This window comes from Amblyomma americanum, chromosome 5, assembly GCF_052857255.1.
Source record: "Amblyomma americanum isolate KBUSLIRL-KWMA chromosome 5, ASM5285725v1, whole genome shotgun sequence".
In the NCBI taxonomy this organism is placed as follows: Eukaryota; Metazoa; Arthropoda; class Arachnida; order Ixodida; family Ixodidae; genus Amblyomma; species Amblyomma americanum.
Window position 1 is genome coordinate 168,035,833 of NC_135501.1, and position 6,000 is coordinate 168,041,832.

The window sequence follows — 6,000 nt, forward strand, 5'->3', positions numbered from 1 at the left end:
GTAGCCGCCGCGGTGGCTGAGTGGTTATGGCGCTAGGCTGCTGGCCCGAAAGACGCGTGTTCGAGCCCGGCCGAGGCAGTTGAACTTCGATGGAGGCGAAATTCTAGAGGCCAGTGTGCTGTGCGATGTCAGTGCACGTTAAAGAACCCCAGGTGGTCGAAATTTCCGTAGCCCTTCACTACGGCGTCTCTCATAGCCTGAGTCGCTATGGGACGTTAAACCCCCATAAACCAAACCATAAACCAGAACACGGGAGTCTCGCGTTTGGCCTCCATCGAAACGCGGCTACCTCCTTCAGGGATTGAACAGACTTAATTAGCGTTCCTGACTATTCAGTCGAGCGCCTTATCAACTGATCCATCCCGCCGGCCAGCTCTATCGACTGGGCAGTAATACGAAGATATGGCGACAAAAGACGGGGAACTCGCCTGTTTCAGCATCGCAGAGACGAAGTCCTTCGGCTGAGGGTCGGCCAACAGCAGCTCGGGTAGTGCGCGCTTCCAAATAGCTCGCGGAGCACCCGCGCGAATTGAGGCGTCGTTTTTTTCTTCCACAATCTCACAGTTGTGATGTCAGTGCGAAGAAAAAGTAGAAAGAGAAAAGCAAAAAAATTACGAGACACTTTGGAAACTAAAGCTTTGAGAGATGAAAGTCGACCGTTCTACGACAATTTTATTTAAGCCGTGACGACTGCCGGTGGATGTGACGTCACATCGCTCCCGCGGCTATAGCTATACCCATATTATACATTTTTCGAGGCTTGTAAGTATTATTTACGCTTAATTACACATTTTTTTAAAATCTAATTTGACACAAATCCGACTTTTTCCCGGCAATTCTGTGACAATCTTCACTATGCCTTGACGATTTCCGGTGAATGTGACGTCACATCGTTTTTATGGTTATATCGATATCTAAATTATACATCTTTCGGGAACCTAAGTATTAAATACGTTTAATTACACACTTTTCTATCTGACAAAAATCCGACGCTTTTCCGGCCATTATGGGACAATTTTCACTACACCTTGACAACTTTCGGTGGATGTGACGTCACATTGTTTTTGTGGCTATGTGGACGTCCGCGCTATTTCAACGCAATTTCGACATTTTTGCCTATAATTAATTAATCACTCTACAGTCATCACACCTGGATTCTAGGTTCATTTTTTCCTCCTTTATCTGAAGCAACCATTCTTTTTCTGCTATCTTTTTAACTCCCGAGTTAAACGTGTGACACCCTCTGCGAACGGACGACAGTATGAGCAATTAAAGGCTTTCGCCTTAAGAAAAGTACTAGAGCTAAGCTTACCGGCTTAGCGCATTATTCAGCGAAAGCTGGTTGGAGTTAATAGCCACCCGTTTCTTGGCCGATCCCCCAGTGTGGGTATGTGCCATCTTTTGATAGGCTAACAACAACAACAACAGCGCCGTTTCTGGCAGGTACACTCTAAACAAGATATACGCCCATGCGGGAGTAATCTGTCACAGGACAGATTACTCCGCTTGGGACGTCCTTTCTTGTTTACGTAGTGTTGTACATGCATGCAACGGGGATGTTGTTGCTCTGTTGCTCTAGCCTATTACAGATATTTTATGCAAACGACAAGCCAACTTGACACAAATAGCTACTTGTCTTTGCTTTTTTATTTTCGCTCACTTTTAGCTCATTGGCTTCGCCTCTCTTCTAGAGCACATTTAGGTACTTGGTTTAGCCTCTCTGTTTCGAACACTTTGGCGATGGGGTTCGCCGTTTTGTAAGCCAGCACCACCGCCAGCGGCGCGGACTTGCATGTCCAGCTCAGGTATCAACGCGCCTTCGACTTCCCCGTCGGATTGGAGAATACCCCCGTGAATTTTCCAATAATAATAATTGGTTTTTTGGGGAAAGGAAATGGCGCAGTATCTGTCTCATATATCGTTGGACACCTGAACCACGCGTATGGGAAGGGATAAGGGAGGAAGTGAAAGAAGAAAGGAAGAAAGAGGTACCGTAGTGGAGGGCTCCGGAATAATTTCGACCACCTGGGGATCTTTAACGTGCACTGACATCGCACAGCACACGGGCGCCTTAGCGTTTTTTCCTCCATAAAAACGCAGCCGCCCGCGGTCGGGTTCGAGCCCGGGAACTCCGGATCAGTAGTCGAGCGCCCTAACCACGGAGCCACCGCGGCGGGGTCCGTGATTATTCCAGTTTCTCCTTTTTGTTTCTGATTCGAAGACGTAGCAATTTGCATCGGAGGTGTGCCCCGTCCGAGATGGTGATGAAGGACGACGAATTATGGATAGCGACTCTTTATCAGGAAACAAAGAGAATAACTGAAGTTTAAATACAGAACTTACGATATATGTTTACAGCAAGGTACGGCAAAAATGAAACATGGATGGCTAGGCATAGCTAGCCACCTCAAGCCATAGCGCAGCCACGGACGCCTCAAGCCATAGTCTGAACAACCGGACTGACTCCCGGGCTCAGTTTTAAAGCCTTGGTGTCCAGCCCATGTTCGAATCACAATCCAGTTCTTACATTCACTGCGCAAAGATGAGCACGGACACGAGGGGAGACACCACAAAGCGCCGACTTCAATAACGTTTATTGCTGTTCGCAGCGAATACATATAGCATACAGCGGGCATGCGCAGCAACGAAAAGGAAAGTCATGTGGGACTGGTAGCAGCGCCAAACCGCAAGGGAAGCACATCATCATAGGTACAGGAAAGAAAACATAAAGCTAAAACCTAAAAGTCAGAGCGCAAACAAGAACAAAAACATAATACCCTAGTTAGAAATTCCTAAGACACGACGCTCCTTATCCCTTAACGGTGCTGACACAGTAATCTCCTTTTTCTGCAATCTCCCCTGCCTCAACTATCTCCCTAGCAGTTTTGCTGACATACTTATGAAGGATTGTTGTTCTTTTCAAAAAGGGACCACGTTTCTTACGCTGTTGGCAATCACGGCAGTGTATGCCTAGATGACGGGATGCCCGGATGACACTATTGCTGTGTTCCATGAGCCTCTCGTTGAGACATCTGCCAGTTTGGCCAATGTAGGCTCGGCCACAGGGCAAAAGTATAGAGTATACTACGTCTTTCGCGCACTCTACAAATGGTTGCCTGTACCTAACAGTGCAGGAATTGCTCCCAGTAACGGTGGAATTTACCCTCTTGCACAGTCTCGACAGCTTCTCTGGTGCGGAAAACACCACATGCACACCTGCGCTTTTCCCTATTTGCTTGAGCTGGCGGGCGATGGTGTGCATGTAAGGTAGTACCGCCACATTTTTTCTCCAATCTGTGTCAGCCCCGCCGATGTCTGGTACTACTTCCCTGCTTTCTTTGAGCATGTTCTCGGCAACCGATAACAAGAGTGTGCATGGGTAGCCAGAGCCGCTTTGTGGTGTCTCCCCTCGTGTTCGTGTTCGTCTTTGCGCTGTGAATGTAAGCATGAAGTACCAACTGGCCCAACAACAAATTTTAAGCAACCACATCCAATTGCAGCTAGCGCCAACATGATTGGTCTCTTGCTGCATGCAACGCCCCGTTCAACTTTGCTCGGACTATTACTCTCTCCCAAAACATATGTGAAAGAAAAACAGAGCGTCAAATTATTTACAACCTACCAAAGCCATAGTGACGCCAACCGCGATTGGCCCGCCAAACTACCGAATTTCCTTTTCGGCCAGTGTCGTCCACGATCTGCCATCGAATCCGGCCTTCTCAACGCTAAGGTCAAGGGAACTTGGCAGTGTCGTTTCCACGCGTCTTTCTGGTAGAGGTCCCTCCTTCTACCGCGCTAAGCCGCCGCCATCCCGGCCCTTCCGTTTTCCCGAGAACCCGCCATGTCGGACTCTAGCTGCGTTCCAATACTCTAGACGTCTAACAAGACGTCTAGTGTGACGTCTAGGAAGCAGTCTACATGTCCATGTATTGGAACTTGTCTACTGCTCACGCCGCCTCGCGGCATAATAATGTAACTAAAGCTTATGAACAGTTGTACTACTATTTTTCACAAACTGAGCAATAACGATAATTAAAAACGTGTTTTCAACAAGTTTACACATTTCTTCTGCAATGACTTCGCGCGTAAACCGGACTGGTGGATGTGCCTATCGGTCAGTCTACTTGTAGCAGGCGGGGCCGCTCTCCGAAGACGACGCTAAAGAGATATGCGATTATTCTTTTATTATTGATGCTCAACTGTACATGCTCCTCGAACGTGCTCGTCCAGACGGTCCTGTAAACATAAGAAAGAATACGAAAGACTGTAATCAATATGCGCGAAATGCGATACGGCTAATATACACTGCAACAGGAAAACACATACGTGACATTAAACCTGCTGTCTGCCGTACGTGGCACTCGGAGACAGCGAGAGACCTAAATACAGCAGCGATCTTTAATCCTGCAAAGACTAAAATCAATTCGCAACATGCCGGTGTATTTGTTCTGAGTGTGTAAAGATAAAAAAGAATGCACGCGAAAGAGTTGATGCAACTAATACAGCAACAGGAGAACACATTTGTTAACCGTCACGCCAGCCGTCTTAACGCCCGTCGAGGAAACCAACGACAGCGACGAGTATTCTCTAAAATCAAGGTGCTAATTAAGATCCGGCATCGTCAGATGCCGGATCACGTAAACAGGCCTACAGCGTCCGCTGCTGTAGCAAAACTCTCAACTGCACGATTTTCTCCTGCGTGATTCACTGCTAGGAATCGCACGTCTACGAAGATTAATTAGCCACTAGTTTGCGTACCAAATAACATAATGTAATGACTCACGTTTTTCCTTTCCTATACTCCGTGTACAGTCCGACGCCCGCAAGAGCCCGACTCGCTCATCCGCGTACATCAGCTCCGCCATCTTTAGACAGCAAGTTAGCCTGCAACGATGTGGACTTCGGCGAAGCAGTCTTATGAGACTGCTTCGCCGAGAAATGGAACGCGTCCCAAGATGGCGGCTGTCCGGCTAGACGTCTAAGTAGCCGTCTACTTGGGAGTATTGGAACGCAGCCTCTGTGATCTCTTCCCCAGCGGCTCGGCTGTGAACGGGCCCGATGCTTACGCGTTTTTTATCTTTATTATTATTATTATTATTATTATTATTATTATTATTATTATTATTATTATTATTGATGAACTGACCGATGCATCGAACCCCGTCCGCAGCCTTCTACGTGCGCGAGTGTGTGCGACAGTGGCGCCATCTCTGGGGACGACGCGGAAGCCGTTGTTCTAGCGTACGGCCGCCTCGATCACGCGCGCGCAACCCCGACGCGCGCGCCCATCCAGGTGGCCGTGTCTAGCGTTTGTATGCCTGTCCTGTACGAGTGCTGAGAGCTCGTCTCGTTACATCTCGTTCGGTGCCTGGATGATCTCTTTCGGCTCCCGGATGACGGAAAATCGGTACCCGGATGTTAGCTCTCGGGTTTGGCTCGACGTCACCTCAAGGTCGCCTGCGGCCTGAGAGAAGCGCAGTGGACGGCGCATCTTCTTCAGGACCCATTGGTGTAGTAGTGCTGGTGCTTCGCCGCCTCAGGCATCTATGTCTGCGAGGTCATCGCGTGGGATATCTTCGATCAGAGGTCGGAATTGCTTGCGACATCTAGACCTACTATTGTAGCTGCTTAAGTTCACAATTCGTGGCATTGACAGAATTCCGCTGGCTGACAGTCAATCTAAGGAAAACCCGCTGCCTAAGTTGACTTAACTCTGAAAAATGTTCTGAGTGAACATAGCAATTTATAATACTTATTGACCCATTCGCGTGTTCTCAATTCTCTTAAGTACAAGAACAAAATATCGCACCTATGCAACAGAAGGGATGTTATGCAACGCATCCAAACAATTTAACATTGAACACTTACACAGTATAGCTAATGAACACATGTATATGGTGTAAGAACAAGAATGTACACAAGTACATGTATAAGTATTAAAAAGCACTAGAAGTTCGCAAGGTCTTCGGCGTAAGAAAATGAGGCTGATACTCAAATGTA